A 17,759-nucleotide genomic window follows, 5' to 3' on the forward strand; every position below is an offset into this window, starting at 1 on the left:
TTCAAATTTATGGTAAATGATGGACAAGCATCTACACTACAACAAACACGCGTGGCACTTTGTGCATTTCAATTAGTTTCGCCATTACAGAGCGTTAAAGTGTACCCGCCTGACGATTCCGTGTCAGGTCGACCTCTATCAATAGAAATTTGATGAGTTCCGCCTTGACAGGGAACAAAGGACGTTTAGGCCACATCTTTCAAATTGATGGTAAATGATGGACAAGCATCTACACTACAACAAACACGCGTGGCACTTTGTGCATTTCAATTAGTTTCGCCATTACAGAGCGTTAAAGTGTACCCGCCTGACGATTCCGTGTCAGGTCGACCTCTATCAATAGAAATTTGATGAGTTCCGCCTTGACAGGGAACAAAGGACGTTTAAGCCACATGTTTCAAATTTATGGTAAATGATGGACAAGCATCTACACTACAACAAACACGCGTGGCACTTTGTGCATTTCAATTAGTTTCGCCATTACAGAGCGTTAAAGTGTACCCGCCTGACGATTCCGTGTCAGGTCGACCTCTATCAATAGAAATTTGATGAGTTCCGCCTTGACAGGGAACAAAGGACGTTTAGGCCACATGTTTCAAATTTATGGTAAATGATGGACAAGCATCTACACTACAACAAACACGCGTGGCACTTTGTGCATTTCAATTAGTTTCGCCATTACAGAGCGTTAAAGTGTACCCGCCTGACGATTCCGTGTCAGGTCGACCTCTATCAATAGAAATTTGATGAGTTCCGCCTTGACAGGGAACAAAGGACGTTTAGGCCACATCTTTCAAATTTATGGTAAATGATGGACAAGCATCTACACTACAACAAACACGCGTGGCACTTTGTGCATTTCAATTAGTTTCGCCATTACAGAGCGTTAAAGTGTACCCGCCTGACGATTCCGTGTCAGGTCGACCTCTATCAATAGAAATTTGATGAGTTCCGCCTTGACAGGGAACAAAGGACGTTTAAGCCACATGTTTCAAATTTATGGTAAATGATGGACAAGCATCTACACTACAACAAACACGCGTGGCACTTTGTGCATTTCAATTAGTTTCGCCATTACAGAGCGTTAAAGTGTACCCGCCTGACGATTCCGTGTCAGGTCGACCTCTATCAATAGAAATTTGATGAGTTCCGCCTTGACAGGGAACAAAGGACGTTTAGGCCACATGTTTCAAATTTATGGTAAATGATGGACAAGCATCTACACTACAACAAACACGCGTGGCACTTTGTGCATTTCAATTAGTTTCGCCATTACAGAGCGTTAAAGTGTACCCGCCTGACGATTCCGTGTCAGGTCGACCTCTATCAATAGAAATTTGATGAGTTCCGCCTTGACAGGGAACAAAGGACGTTTAGGCCACATCTTTCAAATTTATGGTAAATGATGGACAAGCATCTACACTACAACAAACACGCGTGGCACTTTGTGCATTTCAATTAGTTTCGCCATTACAGAGCGTTAAAGTGTACCCGCCTGACGATTCCGTGTCAGGTCGACCTCTATCAATAGAAATTTGATGAGTTCCGCCTTGACAGGGAACAAAGGACGTTTAAGCCACATGTTTGAAACTGATGATAAATGATGGACAAGCATCTACACTACAACAAACACGCGTGGCACTTTGTGCATTTCAATTAGTTTCGCCATTACAGAGCGTTAAAGTGTACCCGCCTGACGATTCCGTGTCAGGTCGACCTCTATCAATAGAAATTTGATGAGTTCCGCCTTGACAGGGAACAAAGGACGTTTAGGCCACATCTTTCAAATTTATGGTAAATGATGGACAAGCATCTACACTACAACAAACACGCGTGGCACTTTGTGCATTTCAATTAGTTTCGCCATTACAGAGCGTTAAAGTGTACCCGCCTGACGATTCCGTGTCAGGTCGACCTCTATCAATAGAAATTTGATGAGTTCCGCCTTGACAGGGAACAAAGGACGTTTAGGCCACATCTTTCAAATTTATGGTAAATGATGGACAAGCATCTACACTACAACAAACACGCGTGGCACTTTGTGCATTTCAATTAGTTTCGCCATTACAGAGCGTTAAAGTGTACCCGCCTGACGATTCCGTGTCAGGTCGACCTCTATCAATAGAAATTTGATGAGTTCCGCCTTGACAGGGAACAAAGGACGTTTAGGCCACATCTTTCAAATTTATGGTAAATGATGGACAAGCATCTACACTACAACAAACACGCGTGGCACTTTGTGCATTTCAATTAGTTTCGCCATTACAGAGCGTTAAAGTGTACCCGCCTGACGATTCCGTGTCAGGTCGACCTCTATCAATAGAAATTTGATGAGTTCCGCCTTGACAGGGAACAAAGGACGTTTAAGCCACATGTTTGAAATTTATGGTAAATGATGGGCAAGCATGTACACTACAACAAACACGCGTGGCACTTGGTGCATTTCAATTAATTTCCCCGTTATAGCGCGTTAACGTGTACCCGCGTGACGATTCCGTGTCAGGTCGACCTCTGTTAATGTAAATTTGATCAGTTCCGCCTTGACTGGGAACAAAGGACGTTTAAGCCACATGTTTCAAATTGATGGTAAATGATGGACAAGCATCTACACTGCAACAAACACGCGTGGCACTTTGTGCATTTCAATTTGTTTCCCCATTATAGCGCGTTAAAGTGTACCCGCGTGTCGATTCCGTGTCATGTCGACATCTATCAATGAAAATTTGATGAGTACCACCTTGACAGGGACAAGGGCGTTTAAGCTACAGCTGTTTTCCCTGAGATGTTTGCATTCGTTACAGGTCCGAAATTTATGGTAAATGTATCATGTATCAACGCTACAACAAACACGCGTGGTAATTCGTTCATCTTAAATATCCTTACCGTAAAAACCCGTAAAAACCGTACCGTAAAAACCCGTACGGACCCTTTCTTCCCTCCGTGCTGTTGACACACACCTCGCATGAACCTTTAAACACGTCACACCTAACCCTTTAAATACCATGCCAATGATGAGGACGGTGCCCAGAAGAAGAACAGTCTCTGTTCGAAATATCGGTGGCTTCTGTCCTGAGGCAACTCCCTTCCTACATCTCTACCGGTTCGCTAGATTTCTACCCATCTACTTACCATTAGAGCGCGTCAAAGCTGACCCACATAATTGATTCCATTGTCACATCGTCCTGGAGTTCACAGTCCAGAAAGGGCGTTTATGCCACAAGTCCTAAATTTATTTTAAATGACTGACAATAATCTACATTACAACAAACGTGGGTGGTATTGTGCAAAACGGGGATTCCTGTAGCGGTGAAGTAAGTGGGAGTGCGAGGGGAAGTCATCTGCTATTCACATGTTAACTTCACAGGCTGTCGCACAGCATTAGGGCAACTAAATCAAAGTGAACGCCATGCAGTGTGATATAGATCCAGTACAGCATTATTAAGCCAAAACTCTGACGCTCTCGCCCTGCCGCTACCCTCATCAATACCTAGGTTAAACTACCCCAACAACAAAAAAAAAAAAAAAAAACGAAAAGGAAGAAGAAAGGGAAAAAAAGAAAAAAAAAAAAGAACCCGACAGGCCGCGGATCGAACTACGGACCCCGAAAGCAATGACAAGCATCTTTACCACTGAGCCAAGGGTGCCATACGTGCTCCCACCAGGAATGAAGGTACAGAGGCTTCGTAAGCCACACCGAGCTTGTCAGTATTTCTTTTGTCGTGGGAACAAAATAGGAGCGTCCCACAACAGCGCACAAAGTTGCAAAGCGTACAAGACAAATTCAACTTTCATGTCCTACATGGGCATTTTCCGGAGAACCCATTGTTTTAGCCAAGAACAACAAAACTAGCACACCAGTGCATTCTGCCATGAAGCCAACACGGCGAAAATAAGTCCTCCAGGAACAAAACTGTGACGCTCTTGCGCTTCCATTCCACTAGTACACCATCGATGGGCCTCTCACAGCAACACCCATGTGTGGGCTTTTCTTTCTAAAGCTCAGCGTCAACAGATATTCTAACAAAACCAGGTGGAATGCATTGCTTCAATGGAGGGCAGCGAGTACGCCGCGGTCAAGCCAACTTTAAGAAACCGTGTCCCGGATTTCTGGGAATGGGGACCGAAAAGTGAAAAATAACCCCCATATTTTTGCCCACTGTCGTGCACAACATCGTTGTTTGATAAGATACAGAAAGCATTACTTCTCAATTCCGCATATTTTTTACGTATAAATATTTTGAAGATTGCCGGAACATGGACGGTGCTGCCAGCGAACGGCGAAAAAGAACAACTTGGGTTTCAGGTCCAGGGCTCCCAGGGATTGGTCAACCCTTACCACGTGAGAGCTAATTTTGTAGAGAACGAAGCTGGCGCACATTATCTTACAGCTAAACACTATTTTAAAAATGACGCTCACTTCCATAGCTTTTACGTTAATAAAGCATTCAGCTACTTCGCCGCTACGAGCTACGATCCGCCGCGCCATCTGCAAGGTCGTCTGTGTTATCGTGTTTATTGTTTACGTCGTGGGCGGTCGTGTTGGTCGCGCGAAGAGAAGTGAATGACATGTGCGTGGTTGTTGTGTCAATTATTCGAGGGACCTACATATGAGTGGTGTGGTTTTTGTGTTCGGGGATGCAAAAATCATGTTCGTTCACCATCGGTGGCAGGCGTTTCTACCACAAGATTCAACAGGAGAGTGCGCGAAAACGAATGTGGTTCAAAGCACTCGGTTATTAGATGTAGCAGTCGTGTGGTATGTGCTGAGCTTATTTTGCTGCCGATGACTGCGAAGATGCCGTAGAAGGCGAATTGCGAAGACGTCCGAAGCACACTGATGCTCAGTATCCAGTGATTTTGCTTCACCGAGGTGACGAGTTCAACACAACGTCTTTGGTATGTACAGGCGTCACACACGTATAAGTTATAATATAGCGACGACGTATTCCATTTAACTTATGTTATCCTACTTGTCCCGTACTCAACTTTGTCAACATCAACAAATTTAATTTTAGGGGCCTTCCAGTGTTGAAGTGGCGCAAGACTGCTTCGTATGTGTGATCCAGGCACTCAAGTTGACATGACAGAAATAACTGAAAGCAGGCATGCAAAGTCCACAGATGGAAGCACTAGATTTGTTACGTGTTGCAGACTTTGTGACATTTTTTCTTTTTTTTAGTCTTTGGACAGGTGCAGAACATTAGTATGACGTCAACAAGAGGAGAAGAAACGGATGAGAACTACTAGCTTGTTTGAAGGGTACGAGAATAGTTCCTGTTGAGATGGAGTTATGACTTTATGACTAAGGAACACTAATTAATTTTCTAGAGATGCATCCTCTACACTTGAATACCCAGTGCAACAGCAAACGTTCATTGTCTTTGAAGCCACAACTACTGGTATTGTTCAATGTGTGTCAGAGCTGCAGTGAGCCATGCAAGGTTACCACATCATATTGGTCCCAAAATTTGCAGAGTTCCCCTATCTCGGACGCAACTGTCATTTCTCTTTATTGCTCTTCCGATCCTACCTTCTCAGAAATGAATATGGTTCACCATACACTGCATGGGCACTGCCTTTCTCTGCTCATGCTTTCGGTTTCTTATTCTGTTGAATAAATCTTCACTTGAGTTTGCAGCCATTACGCTGTCTACTGTGTTTGCCCCTCATCTATATTGATGTGCTCCAACGGTATAGCACATAAACATCCCAACAACTTTACAAACAACCTTGCCTAGTCCTACTTTTGGGTGGAAACTACACGATGTGGTAACATCCACATATATAAAGTTATAGTCGACAGAGATTTGCTGTTTGTGTATAACCTTCATTGTACATTTCTTTTGTCTCACTTAGCATGCCTGAAGAAATGTTCTGATCTTCATCAAGATGACAGGTCATTGTTTGATCTGCAGCATCATTTTTCCTGTAATCTTTTCACCAACAGAGAATACAAAAGTGAACAAATGGTAAAATATAACTAGCTTGTTAAATTCAAAAGGGAAAGACGAAACTGTTTATACTTCTCTTGTTTATTTTGTTGTAGGTTTTACAACTGTACGTTCAAGTACGTCAAAACATCAGAGGGCAGGAAGTCCTACTCTATTTCCTAAATCCCTGGACAATAAAAAAGAATGATATAGTTTGAATTGGGACAAAACCTTGCTTCTGCTCTTATATTATATTTCAATTAAATGTTACGATGCATTTGTTGTGTACAGTGAAGCCAGTTTCAATTTGCAGGGCTGTCAAAAGTACTTTACAAAAGTACATCTCAATTAAAGTAACAGAGAACGTATGCAATAAATTATTTGGCCATTTTGGAGTACTATGCACACCAATGGTACATTGTTAACTTTGAACCCAGATCAAGGGTTAATAATAGTTGAAGTCAGCCTTCAAGTCCTTCTTTACAAATGTTAGTTGGCGACGTGATAATGAATCAGTTACAAGTACTCCGTTTAGCAAAACAGAGTTAATTAAGTGTTAAATCCCAATCTTGGTTCAATTATTAGTTGATATTTGGAAACGTGGTCACTAAGAAGTATACTAAAAGGTTATGAACACAATTCAGCTGAATGACACTGATGAAAATTGTCTTACTTACTCCTCACATATACAAGTGAGACATGAGTATAACCTACAAATACATCTATGCCCACAGGTTACTTAACCTTCCAGGTACAAACTAGTAATTATAATATGCTGTGACAGCAAAGAAAAAGCAATGAGAAAAACTTGCAGCAAACAAGAAATGAAAATGTGCTGACAACAGTTCTACAGGTCAGCGCACTGATGGGAAAGCATCCCTAATAGCATGCATGACGCAGATCGAGATCCAGTGGAGTATTTTCTATTGTATTTTCACGGAGCACCCCATATCCTTGTGAATCGCCAACGGGTGGTAAAACGGAATTTCCTGCAGAAATAAGGGTTTTCCGTCCAGTTTGCCGTTCAAGTAGCGCGTAAAGACCACATGGCGCTGCCGTGTACGTTGCCATGCTCTTCGGTTTCTCGGATGTATGTAAAAGACACTGGCAGTACTTTGGCGTCAAAGCTATTCGTTAGTTCTGATGCAATCGTCTGTCTGCTTTTCACACGCATTCTCTACCTCTCGGCGGCAAAAACCGTAGTATCCACCGTAGTATCCGTCGGTTTGCATTTCACACATGAACACCTGCACGACGAAAAAACAGCGCTTGTTTCGGCTTACATAAGTGCTTCTCCCTGATACATGGAAATTTCACAAAGCAGTCCATGTTCACGGCACGGTGAGCTACTCCTGAGGACGAATGTGACTCCGATTAATCTCTGGACGAGGAATCTTCTGCTGCGAAGAACACACTTTCCAGCACGCTAACGCACGAACAACAGTTCTGTGTGAGTGACAGTTCTCGAATGCGGAATTCCAGCGCACTTAGACCATCCACCTCCAAGACCTCCAAGAGGGTCGACATTCTCGACGTAGAAAGCGGTCACAAATGCACACTGCCATTTTCGTTTTCGCCGGATTAGCGCACGGAAGTGCGCGTATTACATGCGTCCTCGACAGATGGCGCGGGGTCTTGCCATTGTTGACAGAGTGCTCGGTTTCCAACTAGGTCCCTGGACATGCGATTATGGAAAATTCGATTACAGAAAAACTACAGCGATTTCAGCGGAGTTCTTTGACATTTGAACTTTTGAAGGTTCAAGCTTTTCGCTGAACATAAAGTTTCGATAGGTTTATATTCACTTTTCGGTCCATTTAATAATGCCGCACTGGATCTATACATGCATCTATTGCATGGCGTTCGCTTTGATTTAGTTGCGGTAATGCTGTGCGATCACCCGATCGTGTCTAGCAAATGACTTTCCCTTGCACTCCGACTTACTTCACCGTTACAGGAATCCTCGTTTTGCACAGTGCCACGCGTGTTTGTTGTAGTGTAGATCATTGTCCATCATTTAACATAAATTTCGAACTTGTGGTTTAAACGTCCTTTCTTGCCTATGAAGTCGAGGTTGATGTGACGACGGAACCAATTATGCGGGCCAAATTTGACGCAGTCCTGTGGTAAGGATATCTAAGATGAACGAATTACCACGCGTGTTTGTTGTAGTGTTGATACATGTCAATCATTTACCATAAATTTCGGACCTGTGGCTTAAACGTCCTTTGTTCCCTGTCAAGGCGAAGCTTATCAAATTTTCATTGATCGAGATCGACCTGACGCGGAATCGTCGTGCGGGCCCACTTCAAGGCGCTCAATGGAGAAACTAATTAAGATGCACATGCCACGCGTGTTTCTTGCAGTGTAGATACATGTCAAGCTCAAGCATTTAACATAAATTCCGGACATGTGGCTTAAACTTACTTTATTCCCTAACTCGCCAAATTTTTCGTTCTCATGCAGCATTGCGCAAGGCCGTAATATCCTTACAGGTTAACTCGTTCCAGATAACAAAATAATGGATATGTTAACAATACCATGCGTGCTTATTGTCATATGTACAGGGTACGTGACGTAAGAATGACTAAATTTTTATTAAATCCGCGATTGACTTTTTTTCCTCAAATGTCGTTGAATATATATTCCTTACGGGACCTACTCAAAGGTGGTGGTGTATCAGCAGATAGCGCAGCCGTCAATTAACTTTCGTGATTAATCTTTACAATTAGTGAAAATACGTGGACTACGTAATTGCAAAGATATAGAGCACAACCCTGAGGGGCCTAATCCTCAAGAACCGAAACCACAGCGCCTTTTTTTTTCCACACTATTAATAAAATGTGCGAAAATACAAAATAATTGAGCACTGTGTGGGTTTTGCAGCCAATTTCTCCTCTCCCTGTCTCGGTGTCACCCCTTCAAAACTGACATCTGGTTGTTCCTGAGATCACGGAACAGCCCGCTTTGTCCCTGGAAGTGAGGGAAATAACGATGCCGTTTCTCAGTCTACATTATCATAAAACATGGGGTATTTGATTTTCTTTCCGTCGTTATCTCGCTTGATCTGCTAACACCTTATAACACAGTTCGCGATTTGATGTGATAAACGTCACGCAATAAAACTACCAATGCATTACTGTAAAAAACCTGGCAGATAACACAAATGAAATCACCGATTCTGCTGCTCAATAAGTATCTACGTCGCATCAGATTTTAACAAAAGAAAAACAACGGAGACGCTAGGAAGGGGGGGGGGCATGTTTTGAGGAACAGCGTGATGTCAGTGCTGTCAAACGGTGACAGTGAGAGTTACAGGAAAAAGCGGCCGCAGAACTCGCGCAACGCTCGAAGATAGTGCATTTTGCTAATTTTGTGAGGGCACAGAAAAGTGCTACTGTTTCGATTCTTGCTGACTAGACTTCTCAGTGTAGTGCTCTAAAAATTTGAAATTGCACGCTCAACTTCTTTTCAGGAATGTATTCTGTGCATGGGAACTACACATACCTGCATGTGCATGTGAGGGACATGTACCTGGATGAACAAATGCACGGGCCACGTACTAGTGCCAAAATTTAGGTGGTATGATTTTAGACATCATGTCTAATACATGTCTACATGACGGCTCCGTGGATAGATAAGTACTGTCCCATTTTAGACGTTTGGTCCAAAAAAAAGGTATAAATGTCTGCTACAATTATCCGGCTATTAGCTGTAGTTTAGGGTAAGGTTAGCTGGGCTAGGGGAAACCTAGGGAACGGATACGGAGCAATAGAGCAATTTTGTTAGACGTCTAATAGACATTCCCAAAGTCTACGAACGTCTTTTAGACGTATTCTAGCGCACCATGTGTTGCCTGAGTGACACCAGGAGAGTTCTCTTCCGGTCTTTGCCGCGTTGGCTCGGGATCTTCCGGCGGGCTGTGTGTTCATTGTGCGTCGCCGTTCTTGGTTCCCGTACTTTCAATACGCATGGTATTCCTGCTTTGTATTAACAGCGACTGGTTACTGCATTTGTGACGGTGTTGTTGAGCGATGAAGCATAGGTGTTCCTTGGTGCATCGTGAGAACGAGCATGAAAACACAACGTGCGTGTATTTTTTCGTGTTTATGGAGACCGAACCTCCAAAACACTTGGGGGTAGTCAGTATTCACCGTCCTGGATAAAAGCTCGGTGCACTACCAATGCCTTTTGAAATGACAAGTAAGTGTTGAAAGATGAAAGTCACTGAAAAGGTTAGCCAGCTGTAGGGATCGAACCCACATCTTCTGGATTGCCGTTTAACATAAGTTTATCTCTTGTTCAAGTAAGTGTTGTTAAGTTTCAACCCCGTTCTCGTCACAGATTTGGCCTACACAGCATAAATATTTGTCAGGCGCGTGTCTCTGAGTTACAGCACCAACACCTGCGTAGAAAATGTTACAAGCTACATAGTTAGGAAAAACAAACAAGTTATTAAACAAATCGCCAATCCCAACTGGGTCAAGTCTCACCCGAAAATCTCAATTGGCACCTCAAACAAACGCTGATTGTTGTTTTGTCGTCTTCCACAATTGTAAAGACGGGAACAACACTGACGTCACGAACAAAGCGAAACTGGATATGGGATAACCGTAGAATTTAATTCATTTTCTCTAAAACGGGAAAGCTTTCACCCTTTCTATTCTACGTGTTCCATTCAATAAATCCCCCCCTTCCTATTCTACGTGAATGATATACGTATGGGGCACAATCGATTGGAGTCGCAATCAGAATACCCTCCGGAGGTCCGGACTGCCGCTTTAAGCTACGGCATCTGTCACTAATAGCGAGTTACTGAGCAGAAGTGGCCCACATGATGGGAGACAGGTGGTCCGACGGTGGTCGGAAGGAAACGCATGTGGAAGCGCCTCGCGCAACGAACTGACCCGAACAACACTAATACTAGTAGCTAGTAGTACATTCATACTCCTGTTAAACGGGTAGTCGTCAGTTCGGACTGAAGCCAATGGTCATTGAACATGCACGTAGCGCGACCGAGCGTGTAACGTGCCAACTTATCAAACAGCATTGGATGCAAAGTTTCCTCACAGGTTGACACATTACACGCTCGGTGAGGCATGGTAAATGATCATTGGCCTTAATGGTTATTGAAGGCTGTCCGTGTACCAGCAGGATTACTCGCCTATCACAGTCTTTCGAACGAGTCGCACGTCGAACTGCTTGCACCCACACGTTACTCTGTAGAGGAGGTGGTATCCCTCTACATGAGTCCTGACCGGCGATGATGGAATGTCCCAGCGGGCAGATGGTCGTGGCCTCACGCTAGGACGGTGCCGGTAGAACTGCCGTGCCAGCGCCGTAGCGCGTGGCAGCAGAGGCACGTCTTCGTCATCACACACAGCCGCCACATCACTCCCCCCCTCAGACGCGGATCGGTGTAGAGCTGGCGGTTGAGATTCCGCGTCGATACAGGAAGAGGAGGAAGACGGGCGACACGCAGTACAGGGACGGCTGGTCTTGCGTCTTGTGATGAGTGGGCAGAAGTGGCGGGCTGAACGGTGCGGACAAGAGCTGGCCGGGAGGGTTCCAGGGGCGGGCCAAAGCGGAGAGCATGCATGTAGGCCGAAGTGATAAGAGAGTGGGACGACAGAACCGCGACCGGTTCGTGAGCGTTGAGCTCGTAGTGTTGTCACCACGGAGAGTGCCGGGGAGGACCATCGTGAAGCACGTGGAGACCGGGAGTAAAACTCACTGTGGCCTCCGTGCGTGACCCCGGTGGAACGTTGGTCCCGGTGCCCCTTGACCGCAATTGGATGGACTGGACTGCCACTATGTTGCACAAAAGCCAGGTGGGAAGGCGAGGCGGGCAGGGTTCCTTGACCGCTGGCGTAGCAGATGCGGGTGGCGCGGTCGACAGCGGCGTACCGCGACCGGTACAGGAGCGTGATGCTCGGGAAGGTGCCGCTGGTGGTAGCCCGAGGAGTGCCATCGTGAAGCGTGTGGCGACGTGACGCAGAGTGCGAGACCATGGCGACGTGATCTGGGTAGATGGGTAAGGTGGGTAGGACCATGGTGTGGCGCGGTCGGGCGTTGCGATGAGTGGAGCCGCGGTGAATTGACGTCGTCGCCTAGCGGTTCCTCGGTAGAACGTTGCACCGTACCTTCGGAGGTGGGCTTGCAGTAATTTGGGATGGTGCTTGGCCGAATTATGCCGAACATGGTGTTCGTTGTTCGGGTCACCAAATGTAGAGGAGGTGGTATCCCTCTACATGAGTCCCGACCGGCGATGATGGAATGTCCCAGCGGGCAGATGGTCGTGGCCTCACGCTAGGACGGTGCCGGTAGAACTGCCGTGCCAGCGCCGTAGCGCGTGGCAGCAGAGGCACGTCTTCGTCATCACACACGGGCCGCCACAACTCCTTATGGCATTTCACACTTTATAGTACTGTATCTTGCTGGGGTGTTGTAAGCTGTTACAGATCGGATGAAACTTGCAATACCCTTTACCACACCCTAGCACCTTGAAACCTTACAACTTAGCAAATCAGCACATTGCCTCCAACATTATAACACCCAACGCTGTCATAAGGTGAAAGATAGCCGATACCACGGATCATCATATCCATTTTCACTAGGCACGCGTCAGGTAACAAATAGCCTCCTCACTGCTGCAAGTGTACCTGTTTATTAGCACCTTAGTGTTGCCTGCGGAGTTATGCCTTTATTTTGTAAAACGAACGGGGCTTTGTGGTGTATCTCCTATTCCCAGTATTCTTCATAGTCCTCATTTCCCAGAAGTGTCTCGAAAGTGTCTTGACATTATTATCCCACTCCCTCATGTAAAAACGGGGACTCCCCCATGCTCGCAGTCCGCCAGGAGATTTGTGGACGTAAGAAGTAAAAGTCGACGTGAAGTATTGGGTTTGCGTTCAATACGGCTGTGCGGGAAACAGCAACGGGAAAGGGGAGAGCCGTGATTCCTTCCGTGAAAAACGTGATTCTATTCGTTGTTTGGTGCCCATACTCTGGTCTGCGTCCAAATCGTAAAGTACACCATACACTACTGCGTAGCTCACAAGTTGTCTGGGAGTCCACGTTCCTAGGCTTTATTTCATGCGTCGTACATGAAACCTTTCAATTCCATACGCCCTGCAATTTTCCACCCAAAGGTTCTGCATTTCGTGTTCGCCGCAGAGCGGCCAAGTACTGGAGTTTCCGCACTGCACGCCTTCCCAAGCGCTGACATTCACCGGAAACGTTTCCGTCCGGAGCCCATGAGCTACAAAGGATGGTGGCGTAACAAGCGGCTCGTCAATAATACACGTAAATCACTTCACGCCTAGAAAAAGTAAGTGCACCCATTCTGATCTCTCCGTGGAACGAACGGGGACGTTATGCAGAATTCTTGCTTTTCTTCTCCTCTTTGTGGCCCTCCGAAGACATGCATTTGATGAAATATTTACCACTCACGGTGTGGGTAGTGGAGAAAGGTATGGAGCGGAAGGTAGCTGCGTGTATATGTATAGTGACTGTGTGATTTCAACAACAGTACGACAGCCGCCGCTTCTTTTCTTACCTTTAACATCATGTGGACGAGGTACTGTAGCAGAGAGGTAATCGACATAAGTTGCTATGGGGTGTTCAAGCCACCTGTTATTGCCAGATTCATTCGCGCTTAACCATATATTTCGATTTTTTTTTTCTGTCAGTAAAAAATTGTCTCTCAATGCAGTACTACACCTTTGCAATTCGAATATTCGAACTTGAACAATATCTGGGACGTGGTCTGGTCAGCGCCAACGAAATTTGTACATGTATCATATATGGTACATCATACATCTGAGGGTAAAAGTTGTTACACAAAATTACTAGAGGATGTTGCATAACCGGTATTGATTTTATGTATCTAAGAATGCAGAAACATCACAATTTACAATGAAAATCATACAAAGCGAAAAATCCGATAGCAATTTCTGTCTCTGTTGAATCAAAGGTCCCAAATTGTGGCTGCAGGCACGTCCGAAACAAAAATACGCAGTGAAAACTGCATTTCCAGAATTCTGATCTGCCAACAAACTTCTGCTATGAAAAGAAAATAATACACAAAATTACTGTACCCCTTGGCGAAGTGCCAAAGAGGAAGCAGAAGCGCTTCAGCACACAAACGTAGAGGGTGGCGATTTGTTCCGGCTCGGGCGACTCTCGCTCGGGAGAGCTCCTTCCGTTCTGCTGCGGAATGTCACGCGCGTGTCTGTTCCCACGGTAACTATAACGTTCGCCCGCGATGGAACGCAATGGACCGCAGTAGTGTAAACCATGCTTAACACTTCTCGTGAACACACAGTCTGTCATTGTCCTTTGCGTCTGGTCAGCAAATTCACATCACCCAAGATGTCTAAAGTAAACGTCTCCTGTGCCACTCGTCACTCACGCTGGATTTCTGCACGCCGATGTGTACGTTCGCCGGCGCTCGTACGGCGATTATGCGGAAATATTTAGTATGGTTTAGTATGTGTGCAGCGCCACGTGTGTATCGGCTGGCTTCTCCTTCGGCAGCAACAGTAGTGGGCTTTGCCACACGCCGTTTCCTGTCAGCCACTGATGTCAGCCACTTCGAAGGAATCAGGTGTCTGACCTATCGCGTTTTACGAACAGCTATCCTGAAGTCTTTCCCATCTTCTACGTCTCCGCCCGCCGAAACGTTTCTTATCAGCCAAAGAGCGCAATAAAGAAACAAACGAGGGAGAGATTGCGCATAGGAAGAATGGAAGGACCCCTCTCCACTGACGCTACGCTCTACCGTGGCTGAAAAGTGCGTTAAAGAAATGCTATCCCATTTAAAACAAATTCTCACAGCGGCATGTGGCACACTTATGTTTGCTTATACAGTGTATCCTCGTCCGAGGGATCACCCGTAATAAAGAAAGAAAAAGAAACATGCAGCCATGGTGGATGATATGGAACAATACCAGTTCGGCTTTACAGCTAATCTGCACGAAAAATACCGCACAAAAGGTAGAAGAAACACTGAAATACTTAGCAGAATATTGTCAAACGACCACTCCCGTAAATGCATACGGTATCATCGGTGATACACATTCCGAAAAATGACAGATACTAACAGAAGAAACACTGCAAAACTAAAACAGAAGTTTGATATACTCAAAAACACATGTAGAACAACACAGAAAAGCATGCAACCTCGAGACATACACATACAGCCGGATAGCCGACATACACATACGGATAGACATACACATACAGCCGGACATACACGGATACAGCCAGCTGGTTGTTTTTCGAAGTCTAGTATCACTTCTTACAGCTCACGTGCTCTGTCTTCGGGTTCCTGACTTCAGAAATGGCACAACAGATGGCTGAATTATTGCACAGCGTCGTTTGACGTTATTAGGAACATGCCAGAGTTGGTGAAATTAGGCCTGTCTTTTAAATGTGGGGATATAGGGGTGGAAACTGTACGTATCAGATCCCTAACGTCATAAAATAAAGGATTAACGCGTTGAGGAATCGGTGCCTCCTGCATTTTCATGAAAGAACGGCTGCTGATTAAAGAAGCCCCGGAGGTCGAACCCACAGGCGGTGACAGGCGGTGTGTGGGTATGACACCCGCCATTGCTGGGTCATTTCCAACAGCACGTGTTTAATGCGAAATTTGTGATTTCAGATGAAATGAGTGTTACTCCAAACTTGACTTGATTATCTTTGCCTCTGGCTATACGTCAACATATAAAGAACAATATCGCTTGAAGTGTTCCTTTCCAATACATAAAGGCCGAAACGATTTGACGATAATTCGTGTACAAATAGAGATTTTTAGCAGACCGTTGATAACGTGGTTTGCGTCGAACCGTATCAACCGGAACCAATCAGTGGATAAGATTCTGAGTCACGCACCACTGCGATTGGTTCCGATAGGCACGATAACTTTATCAACGGTATACTAAAACTCACTAATATCGAATGCTCGATTTCCGGATGTCACGAAATACCTCTCGCCAAGACGGTGAACTAATTTATCGGTTGTGACTCAACGTGGATTCTACAGCTTGCGACAAGCTAAGACTTCAAGATACCGGCACAGCGGTAATCTGGAAGATCTAGAACATCCTTCTCCATTGCCCCCAATACGAACCCTTCCTTACCACACTTCCAGAGCATCTAAATCAGCTGGACGCTCACTCTCCCACAGTCTCACTATGTAAAAATTTATTTGGCCATGACCAAACACAACCCACCCACGCTCTGCCCTCAAAGCACTTCGGAACTTTTTTGACACCATAGGGTCTTCGGTCCTCACTGTGAGGCAACTCGTTATTCCATTTCACCGCAGCACTGCCGGTATGGGGTAGATACAGGAAACTCTAGAACCATCACCATCAAAATAAAATTGTTGTTTGAATGGTTGGAAGAGCAACATGCTCCCTGAAGTAAAGCGTCAAATAATGTTAAATGTCAAATCACGATTATGTCAAATCACCCGGTTTATCGGGGCATCCTGTGCTCGAGCACTGTGACGAAGTCATTGAAAATGGTCGCTAGTCTGGATGAGCCGAAGAAAGAAGAGTAAACAGCTAGAGTGCTACAAATATGGACGACTCAAACATATCAGCCTCCAACGCAGAAGTGCTAAGTTCTTTAATACGATTACTAACCGCGAATGATGCGAAACCCCAAGAATTTTACAGTGACAAGGCAAGGCAGTACCCCAGTCAACGTTGACTGTTGTCGGAATGTTGAATCTACGTTGCCGAGTGTTGAAAAACGTTGAATATAGAAAAGCTTGGTCTGAATCAACGTTATTTCAACCATACCGTAACAACTGTAGATCGCGAACGCGGAAAAAACGTTAAGTCAACACTAAGCTTTCAACAGTAGATATATCCAACAGATACCAACGTTGCTTCTGCATTCTACATTCAACAAACCATCAACGTCGGACAAAACTTGCAACGGAAATACCAGATTTCAACGTGTTTGTGAATTTTGCTGGCAACGGTGAAATGGGTTATGATACTTGGCCTTCGGGAGAGGAAAATGAGTTGCGCTGCGCATGCGCCAGCAAGGACGTCACGTGTCGCTCTTTGCCGCCGCCTTGTCGTCTGCTCGCTTGTTGTGCGCATGCGCTAGGAGACAGTGGTTTGCTTGAGGATGGATTTGTCGTAGAGACGTGAAACCAGTGAAGCAGCTTTGCTGAATATTCCGTTCAAGCTCCTCGCTGGACGTCCGTCGATGTTCACCAGGTGAGGGAACGTTTCAGTAACACTGCGAGTAGCATGTTTGGTTGAAAGGTGAGGGCGTTTGAACAAAATTGCTCTATGGGCTGCTCTGTTTCCGCAGATTGCAACAAATGCAAGTCCACTTTTTCTCAGTAGCACTCTCTTAGCCCAGGCAACAGCAGCACTAGGTAAATGTACACAACCAAGTGAATTAGGACGCGCGAGTGCAGGTAAGTACGTCTCATGCTCTGTTTCACTAATATAGATTACCATTCGCGCTCAACGCACTTATTTTGCAGGTTTTGCAACAAATGATGCAGTAGCATAAATCGGCAGTCTGGCGCGTAATGTACACCCATTCCGCCGAGTTCGTGGCGTGTTCGGACTATCTATTTGGATCACTTGTTCCATCTCAACACCGAAGCCGGTAAGAAATATCGTGGTTCCGGCAATTATCAGTAAAATTTGGTTCTGCTTAATTTCTATTATTTTGTACTTGTGTTTTTACTCAGACCTCTCATGCTGAATTTTTAACTGGGGCAACGAAATTACAAAACGCGCATGCCAATTGTGTTCAAACTGAGGACATATTGCATTATTTTTGCTCAAT

The 17,759-nt window shown here is 45.2% G+C and overlaps 1 protein-coding gene across 2 annotated transcripts in view; it reads left to right on the top strand.

Moving 5' to 3' along the window:
- The window catches only part of LOC135378632 (thyrotropin-releasing hormone-degrading ectoenzyme-like), a 294,976-nt gene that overhangs the window by 131,505 nt on the left and 145,712 nt on the right, over nucleotides 1-17,759 (top strand). The window contains exon 1 of one of the 2 annotated variants that reach the window (XM_064611714.1): nucleotides 13,181-13,260. The exons of the other annotated variant lie outside the window; for it this stretch is intronic. The gene's annotated coding sequence lies outside the window, so the exon portion shown is untranslated. Of the gene's footprint in view, nucleotides 1-13,180; nucleotides 13,261-17,759 lie in introns of those variants that run through there. 2 annotated transcript variants of the gene reach the window in all.

This window comes from Ornithodoros turicata, chromosome 1 (assembly GCF_037126465.1).
Source record: "Ornithodoros turicata isolate Travis chromosome 1, ASM3712646v1, whole genome shotgun sequence".
Lineage (NCBI taxonomy): Eukaryota > Metazoa > Arthropoda > Arachnida > Ixodida > Argasidae > Ornithodoros > Ornithodoros turicata.